The 16,489-nt window shown below is 37.5% G+C and overlaps 1 long non-coding RNA gene across 3 annotated transcripts in view; it reads left to right on the top strand.

The window, feature by feature from the left end:
• The window catches only part of LOC137224728 (uncharacterized), a 398,425-nt gene that overhangs the window by 315,132 nt on the left and 66,804 nt on the right, over positions 1 to 16,489 (top strand). The gene's annotated exons all lie outside the window — the stretch shown is intronic.

The following is a 16,489-nucleotide window of genomic DNA, read 5'->3' as shown; positions in this document are numbered from 1 at the left end:
ACTTGCCTAAGGCCATTGCCTCACGTGATGAGGAACAGTGATTGGCTGACTTCCCATACATTAACATGTTTCCTACAGACGTTGATAAGTGTTAGATTAATGGTGCCATGAGATTTTTGCAATGTATGTTTTCTACATGCTCACTTAAATGGTCTTGAAGTAATTAAATAATTCTAATTTCCTCCCCCTCCTTTTCCTCTGATCTTTCCTTTCCATTATTTCTCCCTTTCTCTTTTCTTTTTTCTGTAAATCAGGGAGAAGATTCTTCCCCATTTAATTAATCCAGAAGTCACAGTGATGTAAAATAATATTTTTATATGATATCAAGCCCAAAAGAATAAAAAGTTTAAAAATCCAAGTTATTGCACGGCTAGTTCAAATCCATTACTTGTCCAGCAATATCCCTTTAAAATATTTTTAAGTACTAAAAAAGTATTCTTTTCTTGAGCTATATATTCAAATCCAGATATCTTGCTGTAGCCTCACTGTTCTCTCTGAAATCAAGACTGTAATAACATGATGATTACATATCCTGAAATTGTACATTACAGGCAAATGGGCAGTGTAGTCTTCATCACCAGCAGATCGTACTATGACATTGACCCCTTTCCATTGTATGGTGACAGTTCTGTGCTCTTCCATGGCTATTTGGGATAATCATGTGGAAAATCATTACAAATGATGCATGTTTAATCAAGGAACTACCAGAATTCATGTGTCTTTTATGTTGGTTTGGAGGAAACCTGAACCCATTCTGAAAACCAACCAGCAATCAATACTAAAAGAGCATATAAGTCTCCTGTGGAAACATTTTGAACAAATATCATGAATACAAAACAATCCAAAAGATATGAATTTCAACACAATCACTGTTTCTAAATGTGTATTTTAAATCATGTGTTAATAAAGAAAAGTTTCCTCTAATACCAAAAAAAAGTAGACAATTTAATTTTGACTCTTTAGTGCAATAAAAAAATAGAGGAAATATAGCTCAGTTTTACAAATCTAGCCTTTAAGACATTAAATAGAATAGATTTCTATGGATATAGTAACATAGAAGTTCATGGCAAAGTTTTCAAATGTAATAAGATCTGCTGGACTTTTCTATCGTAAATACAATATATCACCTAAGAAAGTCATTGACTATAGCTGTTCTTTTGATTTGCAATATAACTGAAAGTTAAATGAAAGCTTTTTATCTCGTAAGACAGATTTTTCCCACAGCAGGGCAAAACTTTGAGAAATCTGGGAGTATGATTAGACACCATAATTTTTCCCACACATCAAGTACAAATGATTAAATTATCTTCATGAATATGAGATTATGCATGCAAAATAAACAAATTTAAATGTGTATACAATTACCTGTAATCTGGAAATGAAGTACACGTTGTTCATGAACTGTAATTATTTGCTCTCACACATGGAGATTTTTTTGTGGGGTAACTTTGACTCCTGTTAGAAACAGTTCATGAATTGCTGCTGCTCAAGCTTGCCAGTTTTTATGGCAACACGGCCAAAGATCTTTTTCTGTTCTTCTTTAGAAAAAAAAAATTCAAGGTTTTTAAATCTGTTTGCTCTCACCATAACTTTCAGAGACTTGATTTTATGAGCAATTAAGAGGAATTTTACTCTGTTATAGAAATTATATGAACCTAGAAGGCAGGATGAATTTTTCATAATTCTCTGTCATTCTTTGCCTCTCCAATAATAAAGACTTCCAGCCAACTAGTAATGGGTTTCTCTTAACACTAATATTTCAACTTTTGACTGTTCTAAATTTCTCTAGTGATAATATCATTTAAAATGTAATTGTTGCGCTCAAATACTTTATTTCCTTAAACTATTAAGTTTTCATGAGACGCTCATAGAATCTTTTATTTCATGGACCATAAATAAACCAATCCACCACTTCAGCACATTTCTAATTGTAATGCACCATGTAATGTTATAGTCCATTATACAGATGTTTTCTGTTATTGTAAGGTGGCAGACAGTGACATTGAAATGTGTGCTTGCTTTAGAGACAGTGTGAACTCAATCATGAGTCTTAATGTAATAGTTTTTTGAACTCTAGAAACCCAAATTTATTCAGCTGTGTTTATCTTTCAAGTAAGCTGTTATATTTGAATTCTTGGGAATAACAACCTTGTGAAAGACATGCCCTGATTTCTCTAGGTTAAATACAAATAAATAGATAAGAATGTTTCTCTGATTCACTTTACTGTGTATCTTTTTTAAGAGATTTGATAATTGATACTAAGCATACTGTTGATATGGAAAGTCCTTAAGTTACATTCCTTGAGTTTATGGTAAAACAGTGCCTTCCGCCCTGTCATAGTAATAAAAGTAGAATCTGAGGGGTGTTTTTCAGTATATGATTGCAGGTTGTAGTCATCTTTATGAAGTATAGATGAACCCCAAGTACAGATGGAGATATCCCCACTCAAAATACATGATGCACAATCTTGTTTCCAAATTAACCTTTTCCTTGGAGAAGAAAGTTTCTAATATCTGAGTTTCCTGCTTATAGACTCAAGTATTGGATGTTAGTAACCCGTCCTTTGGTGCCTTGAAAAAAAACAGGCTCACTTTAAGGCCATGACACACTGGCTGCTAACTTTCGGTCAAAATTTAAAGGTTTCAAATGAAAGAATACAGGGAATGCTAAGTTGTCTAAGGAGAGTCCCTGTCCAGTTTTTTCATCTCTAACAATAATAAATTGATAACATTGTTATGTGGTTATTAGGTATCAGGCACTATGCTGAGGACTTTTTAGGTATCACTTCATTGAATCCTCAAAACAACACAATAATTAATTAACATTCATGGTACACTCAACTAAATGCTATATTTTAATTATTTTATTTAATCCTCAACACAAATGCATAATACTATTATTACTCTCATTCTACTGGTGAGAAAAAGAATGATTCTGTAGTTTTTTGAAGATCTTTGTAGCAGTTTTCTATTGCTACATAACAAATTACTACAAACAATGGCTTATACCAACACTCATTTATTAGCTTAGGTTCTATAAGTCAGAAGTTTGAGCACCATATGACTGGGTTCTCTGCTCAGGGTCTCACTAAAGGCTAAAATCAAGGTGTCAGACTGAAAGCTGGTCTGGAAGTTTGGGGTAAAATCTGCTTCTAAGTTTATTCAGGTTGTTGTCAGAGTTCAGTTCCTTGTGACAGGAGGACCAAGGTCCCCACTTACTTGCTGGCTGTCAGGTGGGAGATAATATTTCCTAGGAATTATTCACATGCCTTGACATTTGTCCCCCACCCGCATTTTCAAAATCAGCAATGGAGAATCTCTCTCTTGTTAAATCCCTCTCACACTTCAAACTTTTGTCACCAGGAAGAGCTTTGTCTCTTAAAAGGCTCACCTGATTAGATCAGACCCATTTCCTTTCTTAAAGTCACCCCCACCCCCTCCCCCACATAGCACAACCTAATCACAGGAGTAATATCTCATCATATTTCTACTCTTAGGGATTATACAGAATGTGTACACAGAAAGCAGTAATCTTGAGGGACATTTTAGAATTTTGCCTAAAACAGTCTGCCTAAAACAATCTCTCTAAAACTAATCTTGAGGGACATTTTAGAATTCTGCCTAAAATACTCTTAGGGATTATACAGAATGTGTGCACAGAAAGCAGTAATCTTGAGGGACATTTTAGAATTCTGCCTAAAGCAGTAATCTTGAGGGACATTTTAGAATTCTGCCTACAACAGTTTCATAGTCAATGGGGAACAGATTTCAAACGAAAAATCTCAATTGTCCAAGCCCTAGTTTAGTCATTTTTCAGTTTTAGAAGGGGATAGATTAGGAACCTACAGGTTCTCCAGAGTTGTCTCAAAGGGTGACTGAAAAAGAGATATTTATTTACTTAGTTGTAATCGACATATAACATTATATTAGTTTCAGGTATGTGACATAATGACTTTACATATGCCCATGTTGTGAAATGATCAGCAAAATATATCTAGTTAACATCCTTTACCACACAGTTAGAAATTCTTTTTCTTATAATGAGAGTATTTAATATCTATACTCTTAGAAAGTTTCAAATATACGGTACCATATTATTGACTGTGGTTACCATGCTGTACATAACATACCCATGACTTATTTATTTTATAACTGGAACTCTGTAGCATTTGCCCACAATCAACAATTTTGCCCACCCCCATCCTCAACCTCTGGAAACCATCAATCTGTTCTCTGTATCGATACATATGTTGTTCTGGATTCTGAATATAAGTGAAATCATACAGTATTTGTCTTTCTCTGTTTGACTTTTTTCACTTAACATATGCCCCCACGTTGCCTCAAATAGCAGGATTTCCTTCTTTCTTATGGTGGAATAATATTTCATTGTTTGTGCATGTGTGTATATATAGCACACTTTCTTTATCCATTCATCTGTTGATGAACACTTAGGTAGTTTCCATGTCTTCGCTATTGTAAATGATGCTGCAATGACAAGGGGGTGCAGATGTCTTTATATGTTGGAGTTTTTGTTTGCTTTAGTGAATACCAAGATTGGAATTGCTGGATGAGAGGGTTATTCTAGTTTTAATCTTTTGAGGAATCTCCACACTATTTTCCATACTGGCTGCACCAATTTACATTTTCCCAACAGTGCACGAGAGTTCCCTTTTCTTCGCAACCTTGCCAACATTTATTATTTTGTGTCTTTTTTATAAGAGCCATTATAAGGTGTGAGGTGATACGTCGTTGCAGTTTTGATTTGCATTTCCCTGATGATTAGTGATGCTGAGCATCTTTTCATGTACCTGTTGGCTATTTTATGTATTCTTTAGAGAAATGTCTATTGTGATCTGCTGCCCACTTTTTAATTGGATTGGTTGTGGGTTTTTTCTACTTTATTTTGTTTGTTGTCTTTGGCTATTGAGTTGTATGAGTTTTTAAATATATTTGGGGCATTAACCCCTTATCAGATATATGCTTTGCAAACATTTTCTCCCATTACATGGGTTGCCTTTTCATTTTGTTGATCGTTTCCTTTACTGTACAGAGCTTTTTAGTTTGATGTAGTCCCACTTATTTATTTCTGCTTTTATTGCCTTTGCTTTTGGTGTCAAATACAAAAAATCATCAAAGAAACTGATGTCAAGGAGCTTATGCCCTATGTTTTCTTAAAAGAGTCTTATGGTTCCAGGTCTTATGTTCACATCTTTAATCCATATTGAGTTGATTTTTTTATATCGTGTAAGACAGTGGTCCAGTTTTCCCATCATGATTTTTTAAACAGACTTTCCTTTTCCTATTGTATATTCTTGCCTCCTTTGTTGTAAATTAATTGGCCATATATGCATGTGTTTAGTCCTGGGCTCCCTATTCTATTCCATTGATCTATGTATCTGTTTTTACAGCAAAACCATACTGTTTTAATTACTATGTCCTTTTAATATAGTTTGAAATCAGGAAGTATGCCTCCAGCTTTATTCTTCTTTCTCAAGATTTCTTTGACTATTGGAATCTTTTGTGATTCCATACAAATTTTAGGATTATTTTATTCCTATAAAACTTGGGGGCTTCCTTGGTGGCGCAGTGGTTGAGAGTCTGCCTGCTGATGCAGGGGACACGGGTTTGTGCCCCGGTCCAGGAAGATCCCACACGCCTCAGAGCGGCTGGGCCATGCAGGCATGAGCCTGTGCATCCGGAGTCTCTGCTCCACAACGGGAGAGGCCACAACAGAGGCCCGCGTACCGCAAAAAAAAAAAAAAAAAAAAAAAAAAAAAATTCGTATTGGAATTTTGATAGGAATTTCATTGAATCTGTAGATTGCTTTAGGTAGTTTGGATATTTTAACAATGTTAATTCTTCCAACCCACAAGCATAGAATATCTTTCCATTCATCTGTGTCTTGTTTAATTGCTTTCTTCTATGTGCCATAGTTTTTAGTGTATAGGTCTTTCATCTCCTTAGTTAAATTTATTCCTAAGAATTTTATTCTTTTTGATGCAATTGTAAATGAGATTGTTTTCTTAATTTCTCTTTCTGATAGTTTGTCATTAGTGTATAGAATTTTATATATTGACTTTGTATCCGGCAACTTTACTGAATTCATTTATTAGTTCTAACAGTTTTTTGTTGGAGTGTTTAGGGTTTTCTGTACATAATATCATGTCTTCTGCAAATAGAGACAGTTTTACTACTTTTTTCTGACTTGAATGCCTTTTCTTTTCCTTGCCTAATTGCTCTGGCTATGACTTCCAGTACTATGTTGAATAAAAGTGGCAAGGTTGGGCATCCTCGTCTTGTTCCTGATGTTAGAGCAAAAACTTTCAGCTTTCCACCATTAAGTATGATGTTAGCTGTGGGCTTGTCTTTTTTATATTGAGACATATTTGCTCTCCACCCACTTTGCTGAGAGTTTTTATCATAAATGGATATGAATTTGTCAAATGTTTTTTCTGCATCTAATGAAATGATAATGAATTTAGCCTTCATTTTGCTAGTATGGCTTATCGTGTTGATTGATTTGTAGATGTAGAACCATTCGTGCATCCCTGGAATAAATCCCACTTGATCATGGTATTTGATTCTTTCAGTGTATTATTGAATTCAGTTTGCCAATGTAGTGGATGTTTGCATCTACGTTCATCAGGGACACTGGCCTGTAATTTTCTTTTCTTGAGGTGTCTTTGTCTGGTTTTGGCATCCAGGTAATGCTAGCCTTATAAAAAGAGTTTGGAAGTATTCCCTTTCCTATTTGGTAAAGTTTGAGAAAGATTGGTATTAATTCCTCCTTGACTGTTTGGTAGAATTCACCAGTGAAGCCATCTTGTCCTGGACTTCTGCTAATTGGGAGGTTTTTGATTACTGATTCAATATCCTTAGTAATCAGGTTACAGGCATAATTCATTTTATTGTGCTTTGCTTTATCATGTTTTGCAGATATTGCACTTTTTTACAAATTGAAGGTTTGTGGCAATCCTACATCAGGCAATCTATCAGTGCCATTTTTCCTATAGTATTTTCTCACTTCATGTCTCTGTGTCACATTTTGGTAATTCTCAAAATATTTCAAAGTTTTTCATTATTGTATTTGTTATAATAATTTGTGACTAGTGATCTTTGATGTTACTATCTTGATTTGCTGAATGCTCAGATGATGGTTAGCATTTTTTAACTATAATGTATTTTTTAATTAAGGTAAGTAAATTGTTTTTTTAGGCATAATGATATTGCACATTTAATAGACTACAATATAGTGTACACATAACTTTTATATGCACTGGAAAGCAAAAAGAAAATGTGTGATTTGCTTTATTGCAATTTTGCTTTATTGTGGTGGTCTAGAACCGAAATGGCAGTATCTCTAACTTATGCCTGTATTCAGATTTTCTATTTCATCGTGACACAGACTTAAAAGTTTGTATGTTTATAAGAACTTATCCATTTCTTAGGTTATCCAATTTGTGGGTTTATGATTGTTTATAGTTGTCCCTTATGTACCTTCGTATTTCATTGGTGTCACTTTACTATCTCCTCTTTCATTTCTGATTTTATTTATTTGAGCCCTCTCTCTTTTTTTCTTGGTGAATCTAGGTAAAGCTTTGTCAGTCTTTTTTTAATATTTTCAAAGAATCAGCTCTTGTTTCATTAATCTTTTCTCTTTTTTCTTGGTCTTTATTTCATTTATTTCCTCTCTGATCTTTGTTATTTTCTTTCCTCTATTAACTTTGGGATTCATTTGTTCTCCTTTTTTTAAAAATTTATTTATTTTAATTTATTTATTTTTGGCTGCATTGGGTCTTCATTGCTGCGCATAGGCTTTCTCTAGTTGTGGCGAGCAGGGGCTACTCTTCGTTGTAGTGCACGGGCTTCTCATTGCAGTGGCTTCTCTTGTTGTGGAGCACAGGCTCTAGGCACACGGACTTCAGTAGTTGCGGCACTTGGGCTGAGTAGTTGTGGCTCATGGGCTCTAGAGCGCAGGCTCAGTAGTTGTGGCACACGGGCTTAGTTGCTCCGTGGCATGTAGGATCTTCCCAGACCAGGGCTCAAACAAGGTGTCCCCTGAATTGGCAGGCAGATTCTTAACCACTGTGCCACCAGGGGAGCCCCATTTGTTCTTCTTTTTCTAGTTTTCTTAGGTGTAAAGTTAAATTGTTTGAGATTTTTCTTATTTCTTGCAGTGGGCCTGTATTGCTATGAACTTACCTCTTAGAACTTCTTTTGCTGCATCACATAAATTTTGGTATGCTGTATTTCCATTTTCATTTGTCTCAAGGCATTTTTAATTTCTCCTTTGACATCTTCATTGACCCATTGGTTGTTTAGTAGTATGCTGTTTAAGCTTGCATATTCATGAATTTTTCCATTTTCTTCTTGTAATTGACTTCTAGTTTCATTCCGTTGTGGTTGGAAAAGAGGTTGATATTATTTTAACTCTTCTTAAATTTATTAAGACTTGTTTTGTGGCCCAACCTATGATCTCTCCTGGAGAATGTTGCATGTGCACCTGAGAAGAATGTGTATTATGCTGCTTTTGGATGGAATGTTCTGTGTATATCTGTTAAGTTCATCTGATCCAACGTATCATTTAAGGATGGTGTTTCCTTATTGATTTTCTGTCTGGATGATCTATCCAGTGATGTTAAGTGTGGGGTATTAAAGTCCCCTATTATTATTGTATTGCTGTCTATTTCTCCCTTTAGGTCTATTAACATTTGCTTTATATATTTAGGTGCTCCTATGTTGAGTGCATAAATATTTACAATTGTTATATATGTTTGTTGAATTGATCCCTATTGTTATGTAATGCCCTTCTTCATCTCTTATTATGGTCTTTGTTTTAAAGTCTATTTGTCTGATATAAGTATAGGTACTTTAGCTTCCTTTTGGTTTCCATTTCCATGAAACATCTTTTTCCATCCCTTCATTTTCAATCTGTGTATGTCCTTCTATCTGAAGTAGGTCTCTTGCAGACAGCATATAGATGGTTATTTTTTATTTAATCCACTTAGCCACTCTGTGCCTTTTGATTGGAGAATTGAGTCCATTTATATTTGAAGTAATTATTGATAGGTGTGTACTCATTACCATTTTCTTACTTGTTTTCTCCCTGTTTTGAAGTTCCTGTTTCTTTCTTCACTTTCTATCTTTGTTGTTTGATGACTTTCTTTAGTGGTGCACTTAAATTTCTTTCTCATTATCTTTTGTGTATCTACTATAGGTTTTTGTTTTGTGGTTACAATGAAGCTTCATTATAACAACCTATATTTTTAACAGTCTATTTTAAGTTGTTAACAACTTAAGGTGAACACATTCTAAAGCTCTATATTTTTACTCTCTTCTGCAATGTTTATATTTTTGATATCACATTTTACTTCTTTAATCTTGTGTATCCCTTAATTATTCTAGTTATAGTTTTTGCTACTTCTGTCTTTTATCCTTCATTTTAGCTTTATAAGTGATTAATCTACTACCTTTACTATATATTTACCTTTACCAGTAAGATTTATATTTTCATATGTTTTCTTGATTCTAATTAGCACTCTTTCCTTTCAGCTTAGAAAAGTCCCTTTAATATTTTTTGTAAGACTGTTTTGGTGGTGGTGAACTTATTTAGTTTTGCTTGTCTGAAAAACTCTTTATTCCTCCTTTAATTCTCAATGATAACTTTGCCAAGTAGAGTATTCTCAGTTGGAAGTGTTTTTCTTTCAGCACTTTGAATATATCTTGCCACTCCCTTCTGGCCTGTAAAGTTTCTGCTGAAAAATCTGCTGATGGTCTCATGAAGATTTCTTTGCATGTAACAAGTCTTTTTTTTTTTTTTCTTGCTGCTTTTATGATTCTTTCTTTGTCTTTAGCTTTTGGTTCTTTATGTCTTGGTGTTTATCTCTTTGGTTTTTTTTATTTGGAAACATCTGAGCTTCCTGGATCTGTATATCTGTTTTCTTCCTCAGGCTAGGAAAGTTTTCAGCTATTATTTCTTCAAGTAAGTTGTCTGCCCCTTTCTCCCCATCTTCTTTTTCTGGGACCCCTATAATATGATATGTCCTATAGGTCCCTTAAGCTAGCTTTACTTTTTAAAATTCTTTTCTCTTTTTTACTGCTGTGATTGAGTTCCATTTCCCTGACTTCAAGTTCACTGATCCTTCCTTTCACTTCACCTAGTCTGTTACTAAAGGGGTTCCTTTCATATATTTTTCAGTTCAATTATTTCATTCTTCAGCTCTGTAACTTCTCTTTGGTATTTTCTTATATTTGTTTTGTCTTTATTGAATTTCTCACTGTGTTCATCCATTCTTTACCCAAGTTCTGTGAGCCTCTCTGTGACAATTCCCTTAACACTTTATCAGGTAAATTACTTACCTCCATTTCATTAGTTTTGATGTTGTTTCTTCCTGAGCTTTTATCTTGTTTTTTTGTTTGGAACATAATCCTTTCTTTCTATGTATTAGATGAAACAGTGACCTCTCCTAGACTTGAAAGAGTAGCCTTGTGTAAGAGATGAAGCTTATTATTTAACCTTACTCTAGTTCTTTGCTTTCTCTCCAGCCATTGTTATTGTCCAAGCAGACTATTTTATTTTTAATATCTCCCAGTTGTTGAGAGTGTGTTAAGACCTATCAGTGTCTCAAAAGAACGTGGGGAGGGATTTCAGTCAGCTCCTAGATTCAGCCTTATCGGAAGCTAGACCCTCAGGAAACGGCTTTTAAAATATGCAAATATGTACAGTCCTTTGGGACCACAAGCATAAGCCCTGCTGGCCACCAGACCAGGTGATTTGGAGGTGTCTCCTGGCTACAGTTGCAAAAACTGGGGCCACAGAGGAATGTATACACTCCAGTCTGGCAGATACTGTCAAGCTGTTGTGAGATAGAGGGAGAACATAAATATGATGTCCCCTAGCCTGTGTTTCCTGAGAGCACCTCTGCAGGCCTCTAGAGTTGTGCCAGCCCAGAAGCCTACCCCTCAGACCAAAAATCTATAACAAGAAAATAGTCCTCTCTCACAGAAAGACAGGGTGTGTTTCAATCTGCTGTCTGTGCAGTGTAACCCAGGTGTTCTCTTGAGTGGCAGCCATAATACTGAGGCCCCAGACAGAAAAACCAAGGCACCAGATATGTGTAAGAGCTCCCCTCTGAGAGATGCTGGCACTCTAGAGCACAGTAGAGGGAAAGTTCAAAGATAGCATCCATCTTCCAAGGTCTCTGGAAAGGTTTACAGTCAGCCCTTAGATATGTGTTTAATTAGAAGCCTTCCCCTCAGGCTGCAGCTATAATGAAAAGCCTATAAGCTTCTTCACAGAAAGGCTGAGCTTCTGGGCCTGTTGCCTCTTGCTATGCCCAAGAGCCTTAGCTATTTAAGAATACTCTCTCCATGCATTATGGTCCTGTAAGAGCTGCGAGTGTAAACCCCACTGGCCACTAGAACCAGGCAATGTAGAGGTGTCCCCTGGCAGCAGCTGCAAAAATTGGGCACAAGACAGGGTATAAGCTCGCTTTTGGGAGATGTTGGTGAGCTGGAGCAAGGCAGAGGGAAAGTGAAAAGATTCATTAAGAGTAAGTATGCCAGACCTACTAGAGAATGGACTTGAGGATATGGGGAGGGGGAAGGGTAAGCTGGGACAAGTGAGAGAGTGGCATGGACATATATACACTACCAAACCTAAAATAGATAGCTAATGGGAAGCAGCCGCATAGCACAGGGAGATCAGGTTGGTGCTTTGTGACCACCTAGAGGGGTGGGATAGGGAGGGCAGGAGGGAGGGAGACGCAAGAGGGAAGAGATATGGGAACATATGTATATGTATAACTGATTCACTTTGTTATAAAGCAGAAACTAACACACCATTGTAAAGCAATTATACGCCAATAAAAAAAAAGAAAAAAAAAAAAAGAGCAAGTATGCCAGACCAAAAGCCTGACCCTCAGGCCAAAGCTCCTGGGCAAGTAAATGGGCCCCTTTCTCAGGAAGACTGGGGATATGTTTTAGTCGACTATCTGTGCCATGCTTTGGAGGTGGTAATCTGCCAGGAACTCTCTCTGATTATTACAGTCCCATTGGACCCAGGGACACAAGTGCCCCTGCCGTCCAGAGCCAGGTGATCAAGAGGCATTCCCAGGGCTGCAGCTACAAAAACCAGGGCACCAGACATGTGTAAAATCTCCCCTCTGGGAGATACTGGCACTGTGGAGTATGGCAGAGGGAGAGCGTGAAGATGGCACTCACCAAAGAAAAAGAAAAAGGCACCTTCCAATGTGGAGAAAATGGAACCCTCCTACACTGTGGATGGGAAAGTAAATTGGTGCAGCCACTATGCAGAACACTATGGAGGTTCCTTAAAAAACTAAAAATAGAACTACTATATGGCCCAGCAATCCCACTCCTGGGCATATACCCTGAGAAAACCATAATTCAAAAAGAGCCATGTACCACAGTGTTCATTGCAGCACTATTTACAATAGCCCGGAGATGGAAACAACCTAAGTGTCCATTGACAGCTGAATGGATAGAGAAGATGTGGCACATATATACAATGGAATATTACTCAGCCATAAAAAGAAACGAAATTGAGTTATTTTGTAGTGAGGTGGATGGACCTAGATTCTGTCATACAGAGTGAAGTAAGTCAGAAAGAGGAAAAAAAATACCGTATGCTAACACACATATATGGAATCTAAAAAAAAGATGGTTCTGAAGAACCTAGGGGCAGGACGGGAATAAAGACGCAGATGTAGAGAATGGACTTAAGGATACGGGGAGGGGGAAGGGTAAACTGGGACGAAGTGAGAGAGTGGCATGGACATATATACACTACCAAATGTAAAATAGATAGATAGTGGGAAGCAGCCACATAGCACAGGGAGATCAGCTCAGTGCTTTGTGACCACCTAGAGGGGTGGGATTGGGAGGGTGGGAGGGAGATGCAAGAGGGAGGAGATATGGGGACATAAGTATACATAGAGCTGATTCACTTTGTTATACAGCAGAAACTAACACAACAATGTAAAGCAATTATACTCCAATTAAGATGTTAAAAAAAAATAAAATTAAAAAAAAAAAGGCACCCTCCAGCTTTAGCTATGTAGAGAGAGAGTGCAAAAATGGTTCCCACCAGCTCTTCTGTTCCCAGAAAGTTTCCCAACAGGACCCTGCCCCTCAGGCCTACACTTTTAAGATTGGCAAATGAATCTCTTTGTCATAAAGTCTAGGCATTTTTCAAATGGCTGCTTCTGCACTGGACCCTGGGGTGAGTGTGTGCATGAACCCTTTAAGAGCAGTTTCTCAGTTTGCTTCAGCATTTTGGGTCTTATGGCCACAATCTCTGTTGCTTTCAAAGCCAGATGATTTGGGGGCTTGTCTGACAGGTGCAGATCTTAAAAGTTGGGGTGCCTGATGTGGGGTATGAACCCTTTGCTCCTCAGGGAGAAGCTGTGGGTTTGTGATTTCCCTCCTGAATGTGGGTCTTTCCAGGGGTTTATGGAAAGACCACATCTCTGCCTCTTCTACTTGCCTTTGTGTGACCCTTTTCTTGTTTGCCCGTTGGAGGAGTTTCTCAGTTGTTTTTCAGGTTTTTTCAGAGGAAATTTTTCCATATGTAGCTGTAGATTCAATGTCCATGGGAGGAGGTGAGTTCAGGATCGTCGTATGTCACCATTTGGGACCACCTCTCCTGCGTGAGTTTTTGTGTTTTTTTTAAGAGTTGTTATGTCAGAAAACTGGTTTACTGGCATGTCAGATTTACTTTGCCCAATATTGTTTTAATTTTTGTTTAAGGAAGACTAGAATAGTTGTTATACCTGTGCTAGAGTAGTCCTAATTTTAATGCATGGCCTTTCTGGGAAATCAGTTGAACATTCAGGATGTTCAACAAGGTCTCTTCACTCTGGCTTGTCAGAACTTCAGCACAGGATCACCTGCAGAAACTCTACTCAGCTCAAAATTCACCAGTGGCTATTCTCTACCAGACTTCACTTTTTAGCCAAATGCTCAAGGGGACTTTCATAAAGACTGTGGAGCTCTTTCTCCGCACAGCTTTCCCCAGTCTGGGATCTGCATACCTGATCCTCAAATTTCTAACACCTCTGCAGTGCTAAATCCAATCGCTGTATCTTCTACCAAGGGAACTGAAGATTTGTGTTTGGGTCTACTTTCCTGTGGCATAATATGGAGAAATCCCTCAGCAGAAGGGCAGCGTAAATGTGGAGTTCACTTCATGTACTTCCCTTTCTCAAGGATCTCTGCTCTACCGTAGAGCCTCCCAATTGCCTAAAAATAATTGCTTCATGTATATTGGCCAGAATATATGTATTATCTAGTTGTATAATTGTTTTAAACAGGAGTATAAGTCTAATACCTATCACTTCCTCATGGCCAGAATTCAAATTGTTTTCTACAGTGTTCTTAATTTTATCTCCAGTCCAATCTCATGAGGAAACAAATGGCTAAGAGTAATTTGTCTATATTAGTTAAATGTGTGGGCCTTGGGCTTCCCTGGTGGCGCAGTGGTTGAGAGTCCGCCTGCCGATGCAGGGGACGCGGGTTCGTGCCCTTGTCCGGGAGGATCCCACATACCGCAGAGCGGCTGGGCTCCTGAGCCATGGCCGCTGAGCCTGCGTGTCCGGAGCCTGTGCTCCGCAACAGGAGAGGCCGCAACAGTGAGAGGCCCGCGTACCGCAAAAAAAAAAAAAATGTGTGGGCCTTGGAAATAGCATTCCTAGGCTCAAATTTTGGTGTGGCCATTTCTGAGTTGTAATACTTGGGCAAGTTACCTAATCTTTCTGTGCCTCAGTTTCTTCATTTATAAAATGTGAATAGTGATAGTTCCTAACTCGAAAGTTCTAGTGGAAGTTACACAAATTAATATATTGATGGAAGAACTAAAGTGTTACAATTACCCATACCTAACATAGGCTTCTATGGCCAAATAAAAATAACACACCCAGGCAAATTGTTACTACCATGACTTTATCACACATATAACCAAGTCCCTTGTATTCTGTTCCCTTGTATTCTGTTCCCCAAGTCCCTTGTATTCTGTTCCCCGATAGGGAAGAAAATGAAATAATTGATCTTTAAGGTATTTGGTCTAGGCAACAACTTATTGGTTGGTATTTCTGTTCTCCTGACCTTCCACAATGTGGAATAAGTACACTCGAGATGATCATGGCTAAGGTAGGGAAGTGGGGATACCAACCGTTGTACTGAATGTTATTTCAGCCATCTTCTACAGAACAAATAAATGCTGGAATTAAATGAAGACTTAGCTTCCATACAATACAGTTTGTGCTTTTGTTTAAGAACTGTGCATTTGTTTATCTAATCCACTTATGTTACAAATTGCCACGGGGGTTAAGCCTTTAGAAAGTAATCCTATGTGAATGCTTCTCCAACATTTAATTCTCCCTCAACCCAGATTATTTTTTTACTTCTGCAGTTCTGTAAGTCCTCCTCCACAGTCAGGACAATGTATCTCCTCGAAGGAAATTGGAATATGTCTCCATCATTTATTGGGTATCACAAACTTTTGCATCAGTTTCAAGTGGTTGCAAATGGAATCTTCACCTATGCCAGCTTCTTCCCCTTAACAAGGGAGAGAGTGACTTCTGTTTCTCTTGGACATAGGGAGATATCTTTGCTCATATACCATTGCTATGGCCATGTTACTTCTTAGAGTACCTGATGACTATAATAACTTCATACAATAAATGAGATTTTTTTCCCAAAGACCACCTTGATCAGTCTACGTGAGGCTGGTGGGGAAAATAATTTTCCACCTCTTAACATGACTTTTACACTTCTATTTATAAAATAGTAATTCTATTCTGCAGTGTGCCCATCTTCTAGCCAGGCTCCCACCCAGTTACACCGAGAGATAGTGCCTCTGCTTGAACCTTCCAAATGGGAGGGACCACACTCACATTGTTTCTTGCTGTGAACCTCTCATTTCCATTCTAATAGCAGGCACATGGGTTTCACTTCACCGGGCTTCACATCTCTCTTATCCAACAGCAACCACACGCATAGAGGTCAACCCTTAATCTTCAACCTTTCCTTCTCTCCTGGATCCTTCCCATCAATATTTAACATGTTTAAGCCTCTCTCATCTAAAAAAAAAAAAAAAAAAAAAACCACTAATTCTAAAATGTTATTGATGGATATGAAACACCTGTTCTTCCCCCCTTTTTGTAGCACAGCTTTTTGAAAGTTTTCTTTGTAGTCTTCAGTCACTCCACACACACTCATCAACCTACTGCCCTCTGGGTGTTGTCCCAGGTTTACTGTTCACATTGGTCTCTTCCACTCATCCTGGAAGCATTGCAGTTTCCCAAGCGTATACTATGTCTGCTGGCTCCAAGCCTTTTTACACCCTGTTCCCTTTCCAGAACACTCTCGCTGCTATTGGTCCAAATTCTTTATATAATAGAAACTATTTTTACCAAGATCATCATTGGTAATTCCAGTGTTCCTTTTCAGTCATTTCTGTAGCGTTTGA

The sequence above is a fragment of the Pseudorca crassidens genome, chromosome 5 (genome assembly GCF_039906515.1).
Source record: "Pseudorca crassidens isolate mPseCra1 chromosome 5, mPseCra1.hap1, whole genome shotgun sequence".
Taxonomy (NCBI): Eukaryota; Metazoa; Chordata; class Mammalia; order Artiodactyla; family Delphinidae; genus Pseudorca; species Pseudorca crassidens.
The sequence above is the reverse complement of the archived record's forward strand: the minus strand, read 5'-3'. Positions and strand labels throughout refer to the sequence as shown.